The sequence below is a fragment of the Eschscholzia californica genome, unplaced genomic scaffold (genome assembly GCF_041429995.1).
Source record: "Eschscholzia californica isolate CP2 unplaced genomic scaffold, dmEscCali1.0.p SCAF_6, whole genome shotgun sequence".
NCBI lineage: Eukaryota > Viridiplantae > Streptophyta > Magnoliopsida > Ranunculales > Papaveraceae > Eschscholzia > Eschscholzia californica.
Window position 1 is genome coordinate 16798626 of NW_028238483.1, and position 23564 is coordinate 16822189.

Below are 23564 nucleotides of genomic sequence, written 5' to 3' on the forward strand. Positions count from 1 at the left end.
TTTGTATGTTCTCCTAGCATTTTCATGTATAACAACATATTTACGTTTTGTAATTTTCTGATTTACCCAGATTAGGTTTCATAGAAAAAGGAATCTCTTTTCTCAAAATTACTGTTTTGGTGTAAATTGACTTCGCTTTCCTAGAGCTTTTTGAAGATCCAACAACATTTGGAAAGTCACTGTAGGGAATAATTTGCTGTTATACAAAATTCAGTCAGCAAGTTAATTTGTTTAGTAGTCAGCAATAAATGTACGATCCTCGAGTTTCTTGTAGCATTTCTTCGATTTTGTATACAGTTTGATAGCTCTTCCAACATTTTCTAAACTCCGATAAAACCTAAGATATGTTTTTATAAGGTTATTTTTATCTCTAAATATTTAGGATTCCTCCTCGTTCTCTTGTCTATCTGGTAAGTATCCTTCTTATTTTATCTTACAACCTTTTTTTAATTTATTTATGTTATCATTATTAGTGTCCTTAGGTTCCTAATAAATCTCTCCTTAATATAGTTTGTCATGTGTGCTTTTAGGTTATAATCCTTATGATAAGCGACTCAATTGCATTGGTTTTGTTGACTTGTTTTCGCCTCATACTCAACCCATATCGACTTCTTATTGTTAGGTTAATCCCACATTGGTTGTGGAAGGGGCAGGGGGTGTGTTAATAAGTGTACGAGAAGCCTTACCTGTTGAGCTAGCTTTTGGGGTGAGAGAGGCCCAAGACCACCCAACACTTATTTTCCTCTAACCGTGGTGGAATCATACCTTAATTGAGTTCTTCTCATTCGGTGGCTTCTATTCTGCCACGTATGTCTTTTGTAGCCGCCTTCTTGGTTTAACCATCACCTCCATCATAGATTCCTCTACTTCACTGTCTCACGTTTTTTTTTTTTTTTTTTTTTTTTTTTTTTGAGAATTCGACTACGGTCTACGTTAGTCGTTACAAGGCATTGATGCATAATGGAGATGTATTGAGCACGATAACCGCCTACTTTAAACTGAGAATGAAATAGGCCTAAAGCCCGACAACGAAGAGGCCTAAAGCCCGACAAATTATTACATTATTCATAGCCTAAATTACATAAGATAAATCTTGATGGCAACTGCTTCCACCGAGACTCGATCCCACGACCTAATGGTCTTAAGAGGGGTGTCCATCCGTTACACCAAAGGGTGGTGGACTTCACTGTCTCCCGTTAAGGAGGGACCTGCTACTCCCATGGCTACCCCACCGAGTCCAACGACTCATCACTCCTATCTTACCTTTCCATGCAGGTTCTCTTCGTATGGTTCTGTAAGGTTCAGATACCGGTTCATTGCCAACTAGCTCGGTGTCCTCACGTTCCATAAGTGGTTATCTACAGTGTATCCCTTGAGGCTTTCGAGATCTTGGGAATCTCTATAATGAGACTGCTCCGTCTTAGCAGTCCTCTCAACTTAAACAAGCTCCGTCTTTTTTTTTGTTGAAAACAAGCTCCGTCTCGTTATTCCTATACGTGATGTAAATATATATACGCTTCTGGTTATGCTTTCTACCGTAGCATGACTTTGGTTCTTCGTTTTGCCTATGTGAATGTGGTTCTAAGTTGGTGCTTCATACCAAATTGAACCCTGATGATGTTGGAGATTTTCATAAGTTAACGGACATGACCCTTTGACCAAGCGATGCACATGTCGTAGCGCCGTAGCCACATAATTGAACGGGCACATCCCAATCAAATAGGATTTATCCATCCACATGGCATCTCCTATATTCTTATAAACGATTATCATCCTCCGCAGGGGCGGGCCCACATAGGGGCCCGTGGGTGCGCAGACCCCCACGGACCCAAATGTGGGATCCTTTAGTTTATAGAAAAAATGAGGTGCTTTTAGAGGTATTTTTAGTCAGCCAACCTGTTATGAAAAGACCAGCCCAAAACTAAATAACTATCTTACTTTAATTAAAAGGTTTTCCATGGCCCACCACATATTTAAAAAGATTTAGTTTCCTTTGACTAAATCAATGGAGCTATTAAATAGCCAACTGTTCACCTCTTATTTCTCCAAATAAATAGGTGAGTTTGTTGGACGGATTCCCACTTTTATTCGATGAAACCCACTTAGTTTACTTGCCAAGGGAACCATTAAATAGAATATTTCTTTAATACCTAAGTTATTTTTTTTAGAAAAGTCCTATATTCTTAAACTTTTTATAGTTGTTATTTCTATTTTACCTTCCAATCTACCATTATATACTAAAATCCTAATTTTAATCTAAATAAGAATCAAAGATACAGAAGTTATAAATTTTAGTAGTCGTGTTCCCTTACAAAATCACAATCTCATCTTTTCTTTGTCGTGACATCAAAATAAGTCATGGAGAGATACTTTAAACGAAAAGGTATGGATGAATCTTCATCACAATTCAAGAAGTCTCGCAATAGTTCACAAGAAAATAACAAAGACAAGAACGTTGAAGAAAATCATGATGATATCTTGTTGCCATCACCACCAATAGAACAAGAAAATAATTCAAAAGATGCAAATAAAGAAATTGACCTTACTACTCTTCCTGCAGATCCTGGATGTCGAACACGTATTTTAGATTATCATCCTAATGTTCGAGACCAAGTTCGAAGAGCATATCTACTAAAAGGACCTTGTCAACCTCGAAATCATAATTTTCCTATGACAAAATTGGAAAAAGGGAGCGAAAGTTTAGTCCAACTTGGTTTAATGATTATTCTAATTGGTTAGAATATAGTATATCTAAAGATGCTGTATTCTGCTTGTATTGTTATCTATTTGTTGATGGTGGTGATTTGTTTACCGTGGAGGGATTTTCAAATTGGAAGAAAAAAGAAAGATTGAAAGTGCATGTAGGAGGTCCCAATAGTGCTCATAATAATGCAGTAAGAAGTGGTGAAGATTTATTACGAGAGAAACAACACATAGGTATATCATTGCACAAACAGTCGGATGAAGTTCGGAAGAATTATAGAGTTCGATTGAATGCATCAGTTGATTGTGTTCGTTTTCTTTTAAGACAAGGTCTTCCATTTCGTGGACATGATGAGTCCGAACACTCAAGCAACCGAGAAAATTTTGTCGAATTGTTAAAGTGGTATAGGGATAAAAATGAGGATATAAAAGCTGTCACCATGGAAAATGCTCCAGAAAATCTAAAATTGGTGACACCTGATATTCAAAAGGACATTGCGAATGCAATTTCATTTGAAATCATCAATGCAATTGTTAGAGAAATTGGTGAGTCTAGATTTTCCATTCTTGTTGATGAATCTCGTGATATATCAACAAAAGAGCAAATGGCTATTGTATTGCGTTATGTGAATAAGGGTCAAGTAATTGAACGTTTTGTTGGTATTGAGCATGTTAGCAGTACAACGTCTGCCTCGCTTAAGGAAGCTATTGACAGTTTCTTTTCCAAGCACGGATTAAGTATTTCAAGATTGAGAGGACAAGGATACGACGGGGCAAGCAATATGCAAGGTGAGTTTAATGGTCTTAAAGCACTTATTTTAAAAGAAAATAGCTGTGCATATTTCGTTCACTGCTTTGCTCATCAACTTCAATTAGCTATTGTTGCTGTGGCGAAGAATCATACAGAAACAAACGATTTATTTACTTTGGTTGCTAATGTTGTTAATATTGTTGGAGGATCACCAAAACGTCGTGATATTCTTCGCGAGAAACATGCTGATGTTATTTTAGAGGCCCTAGGTAACAATGAACTTTCTAGTGGACAAGGGTTGAATCAAGAAACAACTCTTACACGAGCTGGTGATACACGTTGGGGATCACATCATAAGACTTTATCAGGAATGATTAATATGTTTTCATCTATAATTGATGTACTTGAGGTTGTGGCCGTTGACAACAAATCTGACCACAAATTTACAGCAAAAGTTTTATTAAGTTCTACTCAGACATTCAGTTTTGCTTTATCTCTCCATCTAGCAAAAAATATATTGGGAATCACAAATGATTTGTCACAAGCATTACAAAGAAAAGATCAGGAGATTGTGAATGCTATGAAGTTAGTAAAAATATGCAAGTTACGACTACAAGAGATGCGAGATAGTGGTTGGGATTCTTTGCTTATTCACGTGACTTCTTTTTTTGAAAAACACAACATTGAAGTTCCTAATATGGATAATGTGTTCAGACGTGAAGGTCGTCCGAGACGTAATACTCAAGAAACCACAAATATGCATCATTACCGTGTTGAGCTTTTTTATGCAGTCGTTGATATGCAACTTCAGGAGTTAAATAATCGATTCAATGAGGTGAACACTGAGTTGCTTATTTGTCTAGCTAGTATGAATCCAGTCGACTCATTTGCAGCATTTGATAAGAAAAATTTGACCCGCCTTGCTGAATTTTACCCACAAGATTTCTCTAATACAGATTTAATGGTGCTTGAAGACCAACTTGAGAATTATATAATTGATATGAAGTCTAGTGATGAGTTCATAGAATTGAAAGGGATCGCTGATCTTGCAAAACAAATGGTAGAGAAAAGAAAAGATAAGGTGTACCCGCTTGTTTACTTACTATTGACATTGTCATTAACACTTCCAGTTGCAACTGCTACAGTAGAAAGAGTGTTCTCTGGTATGAGTATTGTGAAAAACAGATTACGAAATCGAATGGGAGACGAATGGATGAATGATAATTTACTTGCGTACATTGAAAAGGATGTATTTGATACTATTGATAATGAAGTTATTATGCAACGATTTCAGAAGATGAAAACTCGTCGAGGACAACTATAAATATGTAAATAGGTAAAATATTATGAATAAATAAAAGTCATTTTCTTATAGCATATGAAATTGTTATTTTTTTTTAACTTAAATGCGCCCCCACATCGAAAAAATCCTGGCTTCGCCACTGATCCTCCACACATGAAAACAACAGAAAAGGCACCAAATAAATTCTCTCTCTAAATCTCTCTTTTGCATTTTCCACTTTCATAAGCGACGGTGGAGGTGTATTCTTGAGTATTTCATTACGCAAATTTTTTGATGAATTCGAAGTCGGTAATTTTTTGGCATTATCAGTTAGTTAATTCTCGGAGTGTTCTTGATCTTGGTCTAAGCGTGCATACTTTGAACCTAGTTGTTAAAGACTTCAACGTATGCGGAAGGTATAATTTCATACCCGTTGTGTACTTGTGGGTTTATCAGAAGGGGGCGAGTTACTGTCTAAAAGAATCGATATTATCGAGCTTTGAAGAAGAAGATTTGTAAATGATAATCTGGTTTAATTTTACAAAAATATTGATATTGAACCTTTAATAATTTGGTTTAGTTGAATCAAAATGTAGAAAATAAAAAAATGAACCTAATCTAGAACAAGTTAAACAGGAATCGAAGTCATTGTTGGAGATGATTAGAAAACCCAAAAAGACCGAAGAAGAACAAAACCCATTTTTGAAAGAAATCATACATATACGTAAAGACAAAGAACCAAAGCTCGATTCAAAAACAAGGTGCCAAAAACTAAACTAAAAAAGAAGATATGTGCGAACCAAAATGAACAAAAAAACTTTTTTTTTTTTTGAATTATTTAGCGTGTGCCTCGAACTCTTGACTTCTAAGGTAGAAGATTATACCTCTTACCACTCCAACCAAGGATTGTTGGCCAAACAAAGAACCAAAGCTTAATACAAAAAACTTCTTTTTGATCTTGGTTTTGAGTGGTTTTCCTTTGGGTGGAGCTTGAATCAATAATGGTTTTAGTATCAAAATAGAGAGAGAAATAAAGGGGTGTGGGCGGAACCAAACAGTTTCAGTTTTCTAAACCCAACTCTTGGGGTTTCTAAGAGGTTAGGATGTATTGATAAAAAGGCAACTTGTGAGGAGGAGAATGATTTCAGACATGAGGCCGCAAAAGAAAACAGTACTTGTGGTCCTAATTTACATTTCTCCTTTTATTTTGGTTTACCATATTGGTGTATAGGTATATAAGGACATAACCTGTGCTCGGTGTACAGAAAATTCTAATCTCAACTTTAACGGACAATTTTGGGAGGTGTAATCTTAACCACTGAAGATAATGTAGAAGATATAATCTTAGTCGTTGAAGTTAAGTTTGAAAAGATGTAATCTCAGTTATTGGAGATAGGTTTTTGGGTGGTATAATATTAACCATCGAAGAAGAGAGTATATTCTTAAAAAGATACCCTCCTTTAACTGATATATGACTAATTACACCCCAAAATCTAACTTAGTTGATCTCCAAAAGAAAATGATACAACACAAACACGTTCAAATCCTCTTAAAAACAACAATTTGCATGGAGAAGTAATTAAGAGAAAGAAAACGAGAAATCTCTTATTTTTACCAAACTAACATAACCAACCCAAACTGACAGGTTTATAACTTAAAAACACGAGGAACACAATTAACAACAACAACATTACTAAAGTGGACACAAAGTTTATTAATACGAACTCGATAGAACCATTAACCTATCCATCAGTAGGTTGGATGAAGGGTTAATAGTTAATTAGTTACGGCGAACAATTCGAGCTTCGAGTGGGGTCTTCATGAAAAGAACAAACCCTAATTCATCACTCATATCAGGAAGAACACCATTAACAGCACAAGACCATTTAAATGCATAGGCAAGATTAGCAAGTGCAAAACCAAACTGGAGTTTTCCCACCTCCATTCCTCCACAAATTCTCATACCTGCACTGAATGGCAAATATGATTGCTCCATGGCTTTTGCTTTAGCACCTTGATAACTTTTCAAGAATCTCTCAGGCATAAATTTGTATGGATCATTAAATACATTCTCGTTATGGTGTAAAGCATGAAGATTAACCATGACCTTAGTACCCTTCTCAACTTTCTTACCCATCAATGTAGTGTCCCTACTAGCTTTATGAGGAATTGCTAATGGTGCAATTGGTTTCATCCTCATTGTCTCTTTAGTCACAGCTTGTAAGTACTGCAACTTGTTAATATCTTCAACTTTCAAGATCTTTCGGTCGTTCTGTTTTGCGAAATTATCGAGTTCTTGATAAAGTGTCTCTTGAACATTGGGTTCTCTAACTAAATATGCAAGTGCCCATGCTGTAGTTGAAGAAGTACTATCCACACCCAAAAGATAAACTTCGAATATTGAAAAAATAATGAGTTCTTCGTCATAGTTTTGCGATTGAAGAAAATGTAAGTAGCTATTAGTAGGAGGATTTAGTGAAAGAAATGGACGCATGAGGTGTGTAACTATTTGTTTTGTTTTTGCAGCATGATTAACAGCTTTTTTATGGTTTGGTAAATACCTAGCATAGTAGAAAGCTTCTGCGAGTTGGGCATAACCACTCATTCGTATCAACTCGTCAATAGTATGATGTAGTTTTTCTACGTATGTATCTTCATCGAAATCTTGACCAAAAATTAATCGACTTATTAATCTAATGGTAGCTTTCTTCAAATGATCAAGTGGTTGAACAATTCCATTGTTGTTTTTTGCTTCGTTTTCAAGATTCTGAATCATTTTCGTTATATCTTTTTCTTGGAATTGAAATTGAGCTGCAAGATTGTGAGGTGATAAAGCTACATTTTGAAGACCTTTTCTAAGATTACTCCAATGAGGACCAGAATCACAAGTTGCAATTGTTCTAAAATTTGCAGCATTATACTTTATAATTTCTGGTAGTTCTCGAGCTGAGTAGTCTGACGATTTGTTAACAAGAACTTCCCAAGCTCGTTCAATATCGGAAACAATGATAACTGGTCTCCAACTCCCAATCCAAATTGTCATAACACCACCATAAACTTTGGCAAGGTTATGTAAGATAACTTGAAGTGCCTTAGTTCCACCTAGAAGATGCATATTTCCAATGATAGGTAAGGTTTTCGGGCCATGAGGCCACTCCGTGTTCGACGTTTTTCTTGTAACGAACAAGAAAATGGAAATGAGTAGAGTTGCAAACGTAGCAATGAGAACCCATGGGTTATTCATCATCAAGAACTTCATCTCCTCCATTTCTGTTTCTCTTTATATGAGCAAGTGATTAGAGATTGTATGCTTTACTTAAGGTAGTCTCCCTTCAATTTATACTTGTAAAATAGCACTTGATTTAAACATGTAATCTGGTAGTACTCTTGCATGTAGGCCCCTGACCACAACATTATTACTCCCACTAAGTCACTAGCCAATTGAAAATTTGTCCATTTGTCCTTGGACTTGGTGCTCATTTGAGGAAGATAAACTGAATATATAGACCACAATGTTTATCAAATTTTAAAATAATCCTTAATTACCATAGCAAATACTAAATAACATTTATTTTTTGTTATAATCCGTGGTACAAGTGAAACTATCAGTCTTGCAAGAGAAAAATTGAAATAGCCAAGAACAATTGGGATAAAAAAAGGTAGCTTTATAGGCTATGAGTATATGATTAAATGAGTTTAGAAACTTCTAAACTCTCCTTTCCCTTTGTGTAAGCCGGTGGGGAGAGTGCCCCAATAATTTGGGCACCGTCATTGGTACACCAATATGCCCTCACAACTAGAAGGAGGGGAAGAAATTTGACTCAACACCTGGACAGTAAGCGATTGATGATGTCTAAAAGTGGTTTTTAGGTAATCACTCTGACGATCAAGAATCAACACACAAAGCGATTGATGATCTTCTTAAAGATCTCAAACGGTTAGAGATCTTAAGTGTTTAAGTAAGTTAGGGCTTCAAGAGTCTCAAAAGAGGAAATATCTCCTAGAAGACTTATCACCTCAGCAGGATATCTACGAAATATCATGCAACAAAGGAACTTCTATTAATCCTAGATACGAGATAAACCAAAAGAGAAACCCTAACTAAGAACAATAGGAAACTTCCCAAACGGTGGATCATAACCGTCTCCTCTACACCGTCTACAATGGTCGTCTAATTCAGCCTATAAAAGGGCCCCCCATCGTCTTCCACAAGACATGATCACTGCCCCTGAGTAATCACAACTCGCCCCCAAAAGGTTCAATCAATATTCAATCTTTTATTGCAAAAAGGAATCTGACTGTCTTGAGCGATGGAGCAGTTTCCCCGCAGGTTTCTAAGGAGCAAGGAGCCCGAAGCAAGGACCAGGAATCATAATCAACCTGACGGAATATTTTTTCATAACGGACGCTGTCATGCATCAAATATTTCTTGACTGATTAACGGAAATCCATTTTTCGACGTCAGCAATCGGCACTAAATGGAGGAAAAAACTCCAGCAATATCATCAATTCGGTAACTCGAATATTTAATTTAATCTAAAACTAACCACTTTCATCCCTTCTTGCAACCATGTCTTCGGAGGACCAACTCTCGAAGGATCTCAGGACAGATATCCTTCTTCGGAAGAACTCATGGCTGAAATTGAGCAACTCAAGGCTGATCAATTACGGAGAGAGTAAGAGATGCGGCAGCTCTGACAAATCCTCCGTAAAGCTGAAGAGTCAATGGTGGAAGAAATAAGAAGTCGGGCACGCAAGCCTTTTTCCACTCCAGTCGGCGCTCTTTCATCAAGGCGGGATGTTGGTCGCCCAAGCGCTCTTGACCTATTATTCTTGGAAAAAGAGTTGGATGAAGCCGGAGTACTGAACCCAAAACGGCCATATGTCCCTACGCCTCCACACATTGGCCCAGGAGACATGAATGACCCGCCATTAACGATATACTCGTACATCAGGTAGCGGAACTAACCAAGATATGCGAGAAAAGAGGGGCTTTAGCGAAAGCAGTAATAAACCTCCCACCTCTTAGCAAGGAGATATTGGAAGCTGAGAAACCCAAAAAATTCAAGTGCCCCAATCTCGAGCACTACCATGGCGTGGAGGATCCAATAGTATTTATCAAAAACTACGTCTCGATAATGAGCCTCTGCACGCTTGGCCGGAACGTGCGGTCTGTAGTCTTTGCTACAGTACTTAAAGGACCAGCTCAGGCATGGTACCAGTCCTTGGAGGCTGGCTCGATAAAATCTTTTGATGAATTACCGCAGGCATTCTGCAACGCTTTCCAGGGCAACAACTCCATCAGAAGAAAAATGAAGACTTGTTCAACATCGTTCTGGGGAAGAACGAGTCCCTAGCAAATTATTGGCAAAGGTTCCGGAACCTTATGGTCTAAGTTCCTGACCTCGAGCAAGTGATCGCTCTCGTCGCCTTGAAAAGATGCCTCAGGCAGGACGATTTCGTGCGAGAAATCTCAAGCAATGAACCTAATACCCTCAGAGAATTCGTGGCGAAGGTCCAAAAATTCATATGGAAAGAAGAAAACTATCGGAGAATGAAAGAAGTGGCTAACATCCCATACGAAGTCGAGCCTCCCACGAGGAAAGAATGGGAAGAGGTCAGCCACGCCAGGGAACGAGATCGGAGCAGGCGTGGAAGGCCTGATTTTAATACTTTCACCCCTCTAAGAAGGGGAAGGGAAGAGATCTTACAAATCCTTGTCAAGAAGGATAAAGTATAGTTACCTAAACTCAACGACCATAGGGAGGAGTTCGGTCCCAGAGACACGACATCTTGGTGCGACTTTGATCAAGGGTATGGCCACACGTCTACGACTGTCAACATATCAAAAATCTAATAGAAGAACTTGTAAGGAAGGGGGAACTCGATTAATACATCAAACGGGAGCAACAGCTTTACGATTACAAAAACAAGAGACCCTTCGGCGAAGGGGGAGTCGGGTCAGGGCTCGATACAAACACCAATTCTACCTTTGCCAGGAAAATCAACAAATGACCCGAGGAAAGCACGAGGGTAATAGGCAATATCATCACCATAGGTGGAGGTCCTACCCTTACAGGGAACACTAAACGCGAGCAGCGGATATACGCTAACGAAGCAAAAGTGTCGCCAGTCCCGTTTGGGAAGCCCGTTGTGGAGGCGCCACCCATAATATTCACAGATGACGACCTGATAGGGGTAATCACCCCACATACAGACCCACTGGTGATAACGACCGTCATATCCAACTAGAATGTCGGACGAATCTTGGTCGATACAGGCAGCTCAGCCGAAGTCATGAGCAGAACATGCTCCTAGAAACTCGGGGTAAGTTGTCAATACCTTAATCCTTATAAATCTTCCCTGACAGGATTCGGCAACAACCAAGTCAAAACCGATGGAATCATATGCCCATGTCAATCGGATACAGAGAAGCGAACAAGGTCATGATGCTAAACTTCACTATAATTGAAAAATTGCACGCTTGCAACGTCATCCTGGGAAGAAACCTCCTAAGAGAATCCGGGGCTATTGTCTTCATAAACCACCTATGATGAAATTCCCGATACTGGAAATGAACCTAGTGGGGACAGTTCGGGGAAACCAGGAGATAGCCCGGGAGTAGTACTTAATCTCGATCCGAAGCTGCAAGAAAGAATCAATGTCCTAAGGACACAGATGAGCAAACACGCATGGAGAAACACACTAGACCGGAACCAAGAATATCCTGAAGTACCTGAGAAGGACTAAAATTAGATTCATGTGGATGAAAGCTTCTAGACATACAGAGACGATTTTCGATCTCAAACGGGTTACTTATTTTGTCCGACCAGAGGAGCAGTGAGCTGGAAAAGACTAAATAGAGCACCATAGCAAACTTTACAATAGAAGCAAAATACTTAGCCGCTTCAGAAGCAGCAAAAGAGGGAGTTTGGATCAAGAAGTTCATCAAAGATCTTGGTGTTGTGCTTGGCATAGATGAAGGAATAGCCCTTTATTGTAACAACAATAGAGCGATTCTCCAAGTCAAGGAACCAAGAGCACATCTGAAATCCAAGAACATCCAAATGAAATACCAAGTGATTAGGGAAATCATAGAAAGAAATGATGTGGTTATTTGCAAAGTACACAAGAACGACAACTTGACAGACCTGTTATTTTGACCACTACTTCAGCCCAAACATGAGACTCATACCAAGGGCATCAGTATAAAGCACATCAGGGAATGACTTTAAAATGTATTTTAAATACGTAAAAGAGTTTATGTACTTGATTACCTACATTTTGGTATGTGAAATAAAATTGTTAGTTCATTGTTAAAATTTTGGCTTAGTATTTAAACGACAATCCAAGATATCAGGAGATTCCAAATAGGCTTGTTAGATAAGTATCTGGTGGATGAAACCCTATTGAATGAACTTGGAACCACTTCGTTATCCAGTCTCTTATCCATGTCATCAAAATGAACAATGATGACTTATGATTAATTCATTTGACTCATAGCGTTGTTTCATGGGGTTATAGAAATAAGAGTTTTCAAGTCAACTACGATGGTAGTACAAAAATGTATTATGTCGTCCTAATTTAGTTAGGATTAGTATCCCCGGGACACTTGAAGAGTATCAGCTGAAAATGGATGGCCACGCTCAATTGAATTAATCATTTGGATATTAGTTTAACTCGAGATCTTGATAGTCCGAAAGCGATGATGTATCAAATGTGATGCGAAGTGACATGAGAATCGAGCATTGCACTTGTTCTAGGACAAGTGGGAGATTGAAGGAGATGTCCTCCGATCAAGATGACAATGCGTGTAAGTTGTCGGATAGGACAAATGGTGATGAAGAACATCAAGTATGGTCGTTTAGGGATTGTAACGTTTAGCTGGAAACCAACTACGATCGGCGGACTACTTAAGCGATTCGCAACTAATTACGACCGGATCCTACAATGGGTTACACCAAAGAGTGTCGATTCGATCTGAAAATAAGACTAGAGGGATAAGGCTTATGAAGTATGGATTAGATCCATAAACACAACCAAAGAGATCTGGCTAAATGCAAGACAAAGATAACAAAGGTCAGGCCAAGTGCCCAGACCAAAAGGAATGGTCGGACATAAGGCCAAGCCTATTGGAGGGCCGACCATATTAATGGGGCGACCTGACCCGTCCCATCCCATTAAGACGTACTTGGATGCCACAATTATTGTTGTCCTATGTTGGAAGTGACTCGAATGTGGGTTAATATCGAACCCGGTTTACGACCCGTCAACCCGCTTAGGTTTCGGCGCCGAATTTTGAACACGTTATTGGAGCTAATTACCGAGACATGCTGGTATGAGAAGCACGGCTGTGAGCCAGAGCTGGAATCCAAGATAGAGCTGGAATGTGGAGCAGCGCTTGTGGCGGTTATTAGTGTTAGCGTATCCATGTATAATGTCGGTTGTAGAGAGACAGTTGGTGAGGCGGTTGGATTAGGGTTTTGTGGCTATAAACTAAACCCTAAGGAGATAGCAGTAGCACAATCTCACGAAATCTCTTGTGTAACTTGTTGGCTTATCATAGTGGAAATCATTGCGCCGTTGGCGCCGTGAAGTAGGTCTCACCAACCGAACCACGTAAATCTCGGTGTTCTGTTCTTGATTGTTTTTTATTTCCCATTGCTTCTGCTTGGATTGCTTGTATTGTTCACATTAAACCCCAATTGGCATAACATTCTAGATGGGGCAAACATTCTATTTGGGATTCCTAATCTAAGTTGGACTTAGAAACCTGTTTGTGGTCAATATTGAATAATGATCCGAATAGGATTCAGACTTCAAGAGTTCTATATAAGAACCTTAATAGAACATAAACAGGTGTGGATGCTTCTCAAAAGGATTTCTATCTCTGCCACATCAAGCAGAGAGAGGGGGAGAAAAAAGATCCCAAGTTATCTATCTAGTTTGAAAGTAGAATTAGTTTTTCAGTTAACTACTTATTGGAGTTTTAACTAACTCAAGGAGTGGGAGATTAAGTCGATCGATTAGGTGTCTCAGGTGGAGGAGTTGTGAATTGGAGATCTTTGGGAAAAGGCGATTAGTTTAGTCTGAGGGAAGCGATATAAGGTATATCTAGAACTTTCTAGTTCTTTATTAGTTCATGCATGAGATCCTGGAAATCTAAAGTTAGACTTACTAGACGTCTGAGATTCTGATTAGATCATTAGGAGGCCACATATCCTAACATCTCCACCACCAATATCGTCGAAACAAGTTGGACAAACACAGAGGTTAGCACGGTTTCCTTGAGTGGACCTTCATTGGGAAAAACCTTCCAGAGTAATTAAAAGCAAATAACTCAGAACGGAAGAAGGTTTCTCATGAAAATATTGTGAGATCTAGAAACTTACTTATACCATAAATGCAAGAGAAAGAGTTCAAAACTGACTTTAAAATAAATTTTTAACGTTTCAAAAACAGGTGAAATATGCATGCCACCCCGTAAATTGAAGAGTGTCTCTAATTTGATGTTGACAGTAGGGATCTAAAAGGAAGGATTAGTACTTTTGACAAATAAAGATGAAGTGCGTATCAAAACGCTTGATCAATAAGCGGACGGTTAGATAATCAACAGATCATGGAATCAAAAAGAGAATTAATTTCCAAAAATAAAGGTTGAAACACTCGAACATTTATACCTTTAAAGTACATTTTGATGCAGCTTTTGAAAAATCGTTCTTTCCACAAAGACGATCTAATAGGGTTAGGCTTACAACCCTAGCTTAGTTATGTCTTTGAGACTAGGAATTCATTTAAAATAAATGTTCATCTAAATAAATAAAGACACAATAATTTTTTATACTCCACAGTCTTGCTCTTTTCGATTAAGGAGTGGTTGAACTCGTGATGATCAAAATATTGGTCATCAGTTGACCGAGTCAATAAATCAAACAAAGACCAAAAATCGACAAGTCAACCATTGTCTCCGGGGTGGTGAATCGAAAAGAGTTTACCCACCAAATCCTAGAAGTGAGGGGTTTGCCGATGTCGAAAAATGATCTTTCGTCTATCAGATAAAGAATCGAGAGTTGATACATGACAGCGTCTATTATGAATGGATATTCCATCTAGGTGATTGATACTCCTTCCGGATCTTGCTCCTTGCTCTTTACTCCTTAGACACCTAGGTGGAAAACCTGCAAAGGGTTTGGATACCAGTCCGACGCTCAAGACAGTCATATGCTCTTTGTAGTTGAAAGACTGAGTATTGAGTGATCCCTAGGGAACGATTGAGTTTTATGACTTACTCAACTTACCTTAAAGAAGGTGATGTGATGCCTTTTTATAGGCCGATTTGGACCGACTATGATAGATGGTGTAGATGAGGTGGTTGTGTTCCACTGTTTAGGAATTAGACTATTCTTCGTAGTTAGGGTTCCCTTGTGGTTCATCTGTTATCTAGGATAATCAAAAGTTCCTATGTTTAAGGATAGTACGTAAATATCTTGCCGAGTTGATAGATATTCTAAGAGATGTTTCCTCCATTGAGACTCCTGAAGCCCAAGTTGCTTTTATAGTTAGGATCTTTAGCCGACTGAGATCTTTTAGGAAGATTTGGGATGAAGTCGGTAAACGTCTGGATAATTGATATTCCTTCCTCCGGCTCCTGCTCCTTGCTCCTTCCTCCTTAGAAACTTGGGAGAAAACCTACAAAGGGTTCGGAAACCGCTCCAACGCTCAAGACAGTCAGATTGCTTTTTGCAGTTAAAAGATTGAGTATTAAGTGATCCATGGCGAACGATTGAGTTTTTGTGACTTACTCACCTTACCTTGAAGAAGGTGATGTGAAGCCATTTTAGAGGTTGATTTAGACCGGCTGTGATAAACAATGTAGATGAGGTGATTGTGACCCACCGTTTATAAATTAGACTGTTGTTCCTAGTTAGGGTTTCCATTTTGGTTTATCTCGCATCTAGGATAATTAGAATTTCCCATGTTCAACGATACTTCCTAGATATCCCGACGAGTTGATATTCTAGGAGATGTTTCCTCCTTTGAGACTCTTGAAGCTTAAGTTGCTTAAACACTTAGGATCTCTAGCCGACTGAGATCTTTCAGGAAGATTCAAAATTAAGTCGTCGGCAAGCTTGTGGCATGCTTCTGCCTTCCCAATTTAGGGCGTAAGGGATCGACCTTGCTTTCGTGGACGCCCTTACTCTTCTTGAAAATCCCAAGGCAGACCTGTTGTGTTTTACGCAAAACAGGGTTGGAGCTCCTTCGCTCATCTTTGCCGACCTCCCAGTTCTGCGCTTAGGTGGCAGATCTTTGCGGGTCCAGCGATGCTGTTGACTTAAGCTTGGTTGACCCCTTGGGCTTCTGGTCTATTCTTGACTCATTAACGTTAGTCAACGGTTGAACATTTTGTGCATCATCATGAGTCTCGCCACTTCTTAGTCGAAAGTAGAGAAACTAAGGAGTAGAAGTACTCTAAAGTTTTAACCATCAAATAACTTAAATAAATCCTTAGGGTAATAGATATACCTGGACCAGAGTTGTTTCGTGAAACTCGGTCGTTCTTTGGGTATTTAATTTCCTAAGCTCCGTGTTCCGGGGTTGTTTTGCCAACGAGGGAGTTGATCTCCTTGTGGTTGAACTCTTGAGTCTTCACTTGCCAGGGTTGTCACAAATTTAATCTTCTGATCATGTGTTTTCTGCATTGATCTTTAAGGTAACTGCCCACGGTACCACTACTGCCAGGCGTGGGGTACGTGGCGCTCCCTGGTTTGAAGGGTCGAATGAGTTTTGTCGAGTCTCATTAATTTCCTTCTGCCTTTCGGCAACTGAGCCCCAATCGTTCATAATGACTTGGTGTGTTACCGAGGTACTTTATTCTTTTTCTTTAATGCCTTCCTTTTGTTGAGAAGATCCTTTGATCTTCTTGTTCCACTATAAATAGCCTCCTTTGGCTTTAAGTTTTCCTCAAGAACAACTTTTTTAGTGGTTCTTTTATTGTTTTCTTTATTAGCTCCCGATCTTCAACTGCTTCGAGATAAGACCGTTGTTCGAGTTCAGGCTTGAAACTTCCTCGACTGGATTTTTCTTATAATGGTGACAATAAAAGGTGGAATTTATTATAATGGTGACGGTAAGCCCAGGTGCCATTTTAGGTCGTTTCACTGGGGGGAGATGGCTCTTGATGCCGCTGGGGGCTTAGTTTCCGGAAGGAAGGTGACGCGAGTGGTAGAGAATTATTTCCTTAGATTGATCTCTTCACGGAGTTTTATGACGGATTGTCTTCTCAGGGCAAGACAAAGTTTTTGAGTCATTTCCTTGTAGTTTAGGTTCCTTCATTTTTCCCTTTTTGTTCCGTTCTTCCTTTTCTTTTGTTAGTGATTGCTGGTCTATTCTCTTCACTTCTGCAATTTCTTCTGTAATAGACCAGAACGCTCACAATCGTCTCGGTGTCCTTGACTGTAATTTCTTCTGTAATAGATTTTCTTAATAATGAATAAAAGTTGTAGTAATTACTCATTAATTACAGTTTTAATTGCTTTGTCTATCGACGTCTCTTCGTTTACCCACGCGGCGGCTCATTTTTTTATTCTTTTTTTTCATTTCTTCATTAAAGCCCTTCGACGACGATACCTAGTCGTTCCAATTCCTTAACTGTTCCGCTCTATAAATATAACATGAATGGAGAGGATAACTTCATATTCCATTATGGATTGCTTAATGGTCTCTGAGACTCTTCTAGATTGCTATACTAGAATAGCCTTTTATATGATTCTAAAGAATTCTGATTTCACCATTCACCATCTCTCCGCAGAAGTCGGAGGTCTTATCAAGATTTTTCGCCCCCGTGACCTACTGATCGTAGGAATCTTTTGATCATTTTCTCTGCTATTCCTCTTTATCCGCTGGTTCATTCATTAAGGAGGACCCTAAGCGATTCTCGGCCTGTTATTTTTGAAGCGGTTGGTCTTCTTGTCCGTCGGCCTAGAGGTGGTCGCCTTCTTGCCATATTTGTTTATGCTTCGGTAAATGTGGTTGACCCTCCGACGGTTCCTCCTCCTACCTCTCCTCTTTCTTCATCTTCTACCTCGAATATGTAAATGTTGGACGATTGTAGTTGGATGCTTTTTATAATGAATATCTTTTGTTAAGCCGGTGAACAATCCTGATTGTCGTTTGTTCTTAGTTAAACTCCTGTTTTGTTTTGTTTCTGCTAATATACCCAAAATATCGACATGAAAGATTGTTAGTTCATCAGTATAATCTTAGACTTACTAATGCTTTTTCCTATCTTACTATGTCTGGCGCGAACGTTCTTCCTTGAGAAATAAAATTCACATCAATCCTACTTTGACTAATATGCATGACCCAACATACTAACTTCCGGCCTGGTTGCCGATTGTTATGACAATTGGGATTTAATATGATCGAAAACAAGTAATCGAAGGAAAGCAATAGGAAATAAAGAACCATCACACAGAACACAACAGATTTACGTGGTTCGGTTGGTGAGACCTACTCCAGGGTGACAACGGCGCGATGATTTCCACTATGATAAGCAAACAAGTTCTAAAAGAGATTCGTGAGAATTCGATACAAATATCTCCTAGGGTTTTAGTTTATATAGCCACTAAACCATAATCCCACCGCCTCACCGACTCTCTTTCTAAATCCGAAATACACATGGATACACTAATAACCGACATAGCTCTGCTCCGCATTCCAGCGCTATCTCGTAGTCCAGCTCTGCCTCGGAGCTTTGTAAGCGGGTTAGCGAGTCGTAAAACGGGTTTCATATCAACCCATATTCAAGACACTTTCAACAAATCTCCACCTTGACTTGAATATGTTCCTCTTAACTTAAATCTGCAACCATCCTGCTTCAGGCCCAAATCACCAACTAAACCACTCAGCCATATTGCCTCCTTCACCGCCTCTGTTGCTGCCATGTACTCAGCTTCCATTATAGACAAGGTTACTACCGACTGTAGCACTGCTCTCCAACTAATGGCATTTCCGTAGAGTGTGAACGTATAGCCCGTCTGTGATCTCTTCCTATCAAGATCGCCAGCAAAATCCGAATCCACATATCCAACTAACGAACCAGAAGTGTCAGCCCTTTTGTCGTAAACCAGACCAACGTCCGTAGTTCCTCTCGAATACCGAAGTATCCATTTCACAGCCTACCAATGACCTCTCCCACGTCTGCCCATGTATTTGCTTACTACACTAACAACATGGGAAATATCAGGCCTTATGCACACCATAGCATACATAATGCTACCTACTGCACTTGCTTAAGGGACCTGAGACATATACTCTGTCTCTTCATTAGTTGTTGGTGACAGTTCAACCAAAAGCTTGAAGTGTGCTTCCATACCGACAGGTTTTGCCTCAGTCATACCAAAATGTTTCAACACCTTCTCGTTGCACATTTTCTAAGACAAAAACATTTTCCCAGAAGATCTGTATCTCCGCATCTCCATACCCAATATCATCCTTGAGGCACCTAAGTCTTTCATCTCAAACTCACCCTTTAACTGATCCTTTAACATGTGGATTTCTGACATATCCTTGCAAGCTATCAGCATGTCATCCACATATAGGAGTAGATATACAGAAGAACCATGTGATAGTTTCTTGTGATACACATAACTATCATATTTGCTTCTATCATAACCGTTTCTGACCATAAAGGTGTCAGAACGTGTAGACCACTGGAGATTGTTTAAATCCATACATAGATTTCTTCAGCAAACAGGATCTAGTCTTCTTTCCCAAGAATCTCAAACCCCTCTGATTGACGCATATAGAGTTTTTCCTCCAACACCCCATGTAAGAACGCAGTCTTAACATCAGGTTGCTCCAATTCCATATCATACAAAACAACCATAACAAGTAATACTCTAAAAGACCTATGTTTAAAACAGGAGAAAATACCTCATTGAAGTCAATTCCTTCTCGCTGTGTAAACCCCTTGACTATTTACCATGCTTTGTACTGTGCATCCTCCACCCCTGGGGTTCCTTCATTCTTCTTGAAAACCCATTTACAACCAACAATCTTCTGACCCTTAGGCTTCTCGGCTGATTCCCGAGCCCGGTTCTTATTAAGGGATTCAATCTCTTCATTCATGGAAAATGACCATTGCCTCGATTCATCACTCCTCATAGCTTCTTCGAAGGTGCATGACTCACTCTATCAATGCTTTCTCCCACAGTAAGTGCAAATGCAACCATATTTGCCATTCCATACCTTTCCGGTGCCAGAATGTCTCTCCTTCCCCTGTTCCTCGCAACGCTGTAATGAACTTCTTCTTGTTCATCTTCCTCAGCTTGCTCATCTATCTGAGGTCTGACCTCTTCCCGAGTGCCTATCTCAAACTCCACATGTTCCCTATGATCTTCTTCCTCCACCTATTTACCAACACTAACTCGAGTATCTACCGGGGTTACCTTCTGAGTTACCATGGCTAACTCATCAAAAGTAACATATCTACTAATGAGAAAGTTCTTTGATTTTCCATCTGTATTCCACAACCGATAACCTTTCAACCCGGGCTCATAACCAAGAAATACACATTTCTTAGCCCTTCGATCTAGCTTACCTTCTTCAACATGTGCATAAGCCAGGCAACCGAAAATCCTCAAGTTCTCATACTTTGCTGGATAACCAGACAAAACCTTATTAGGAGTTTTACACTCAATAGATGTACATCGAGAAATATTTACCAGATATGTTGTCGTTATCACTACTTCAGCCCAAAACACCTCCGACATCCCTGCATGAGAAAGCATAAACCGAGCTCGTTCCTATAGAGCTTTGTTCATAAGTTCAGCCACACCATTTGATGTGGTGTCTTTCTGACTGTATGGTGTCTTTCTGACTGTATGGTGTCTCACAATCCCTTGGTCTTCACATAATCTATTAAATGTGTTTTCGCAAAATTCTGTGCCATTGTCAGTCCTCAAGCGTCTGATCGACTTTCCTGTCTACTTCTCGATCAAGGTCTTTCACTGCTTGAACTTAACAAATGCTTCATCTTTGCATTTCAGTATGTATACCCATACTTTCCTGGAAAAATCATCTATCAAGGTTAACATGTATCTACCCTCGCCATGTGAACTAACCCAGGACGGACCCCAAAGATGTGAATGGATGTAGTCTAGAGTTCCTTTCGAATTATGAACTGTTGTACTGAACTTTACCCGGCATTGCTTCCCGAAGACGCAATGTTCACAAAATTCTAATTCTCCAACCTTCTGTCCACAGAGTAAACCTTGCTTGCTCAGTATAGCCATCCCCTTTTCGCTCATGTGCCCTAACCGCATATGCCATAGCTTGGTAGTCTTAACATCTTTGTCTGATGATGATACCGTCACAGATCCAGTAACCGTGTTACCATGTAGCACATATAGACCATTCTTCTTGAACCCTTTCATAACTATAAGACTCCGTTAGAAATCTGAAGAACACCACCTTCTTCAGTGCACTTACAACCATTATCATCCAGAGTTCCCAAAGAGATTAGATTTCTCCTCAAATCAGGAACATGTCTGATGTTTGTTATAGTCCTCACAACACCATCGTTCATCTTAACCTGAATAGTACTAATTCCAACCACCTTATAGAGAGCGTCGTTTCCCATTAACACCTTACCGCCATTAATGGTCGTGTAAGTGAAAAACCATTCCCTTTGAGGACATACATGGTACGTACAACCAGTTTCCAAAATCCACCTATCTTCAGCGAAGCAGGCATTGATAGCCAGAATCATAGCTTCATCACATTCTTCACTGATTGTCAAGACAGTGCCATAGTCGTTGTCTTCTTCGATGACTACTGCCTCCCCTGGTTTGTTTCTAAGCTCAGGAGAATTTTTCTTGAAGTGTCCCTCCTTCTTACAATTAAAGCACTTGTACTTCCTAGGTTTCGATTTAAAGCTAGACCGACCCTACCCATCGCCTAGATGCTGCGACCTTCCCCTTACAACCAAACCATGTCTAGAACTACTTTCTTTTACTGACCTTCATCTCAACTCCTTAGAGTTCAATGTTGCTTTAACATCCTCCGAGGTTGTAGTTGTTTTACCAGACATAAAATAATCAACAAAGCTTTCATATGATGGTGGCAGGGACAAAAGCAATAGTACTGCCTTATCTTCATTTTCGAATTTGACATCGATATTTCCCAAATCCAAGAATACTCGGTTGATTTCATCCATATGGTCTTTCAACGATTTCCCTTCTAACATCTGTAAACGAAATCATTTCTACTTTAGATACAAATGATTAGTTAGAGATTTCGTCATATACCTTGCCTCCATCTTACTCCATAGCCCATATGCTGTAGTTTCTGTCGCTACTTCCCGTAAGACCTCATTGCTCAAAACACATTAGAATCTGTCCATGAGATCTTCCTTCTCTGCTTCTGATAGCAAATCAGCGAGTGCAAGCTTCCCATTTAACATTTTCAACAAACCTTGTTGAACTAATATTGCTAGCATCTTAACCAAAGCTCTGATACGAGTTTGTTACGACAATTGGGGTTTAATATGATCGAAAACAAGTAATCCAAGAAAAATAATAGGAAATAAAGAACAATCAAACAGAATACTAGAGATTTACGTGGTTCGGTTGGAGAGACCTACTCCACGGCGACAACGATGCGATGATTTCTACTACGATAAGTGAACAAGTTCCACAAGAGATTCGTGAGAATTCGATACCGATATCCCCTAGGTTTTTAGTTTACATAGCCACTAAAACCATAATCCCGCCTCACCGACTCTCTTTCTAAATCCAAAATACACATGGATACGCTAAAACTAATAACCGACATAGCTCTGCTTTGCATTCCAACTCTGTCTCAGAGTCTAGCTCTACCTTGGAGACCTACTTCGTATACCAGCTCTGCTAACAAAAACCGGGTTGGCGGGTCGTAAACAGGGTTCGATATCGACCCATATTCAAGACACTTTCAACACGGATTCTGCATACCAGAAAGTAAGTCAGAGTTGTATTATTAGTTTGTGATTCGTGCGGTCAGGGCCGTATGTGGAGTTTTATAGGGCTCCCCCTTAATTTGAGTTTCGACTAGGGCTCCCCTTTGATTTTATTTTGAGGTTCGACTAGGGTTCCCCCTTTTTTCGAGTTTCGACTAGGGCTCCCCTTTGATTTGAGTTTCGACCATGGCTCCCCCTTGGCCCCTGGTCGTAGCTTGGGCTATCTAGGTTGTTTCGTCGGCTTTAACACGACTAGTTTAGAATAGAACTTCTCCTTCACCATTGGTCGTAGCTTTGGCTACTAGGTTTGTTTCGTCGGCTTGAGCACGATGAGTTTAGGCTAGGACCTCTACTTTACCCCTAGTCGTAGCTTAGGCTACTAGAGCTATTTCGTCGGCTTGAACACGAATAGTTTAGACTAAGACTTCTCCTTAACCCATGGTCGTAGCTCGGGCTACCAGGGTTGTTTCGTCGGCTTGAGCACGACTAGTTTAGACTAAGACTTCTCCTTGACCCCTGGTCGTAGCTTACGCTACCAGGGTTCTTTTGTCGGCTTGAGCACGACTACTTTAGACTTGGACTTCTCTTTGACCCCTGGTCGTAGCTTGGGCTACCAGGACTATTTCGTCAGCTTGAGCGCGACTAGTTAGACTAGGACTTCTTCTGGACCCCTAGTCATAGCTTGGGCTACCAGGGATATTTTGTCGACTAGAGCACGACTAGTTTGGACTAGGACTTTTCCCTAAAAATATTTCTTATTTCGTAGAATTTACTCAAATTCGAAAGGTTCTTCCGTCGATGGTGTTATGCGTGTAAACCCCCACTTCCCC

The 23564-nt window shown here is 39.6% G+C and overlaps 2 pseudogenes across 1 annotated transcript; one reads left to right on the forward strand and one right to left on the reverse strand.

Moving 5' to 3' along the window:
* Nucleotides 1–2358: 2358 nt before the first annotated feature.
* LOC147532052 (uncharacterized) lies at nucleotides 2359–4778 on the forward strand (annotated as a pseudogene).
* Nucleotides 4779–6215: 1437 nt separating this feature from the next.
* Nucleotides 6216–8072, reverse strand: LOC147532053 (trifunctional (S)-stylopine synthase 2/(S)-nandinine synthase/(S)-canadine synthase pseudogene; annotated as a pseudogene). Its single transcript, XR_015227361.1, has one exon. The product of XR_015227361.1 is annotated as a trifunctional (S)-stylopine synthase 2/(S)-nandinine synthase/(S)-canadine synthase pseudogene (transcript).
* Nucleotides 8073–23564: the final 15492 nt, after the last annotated feature.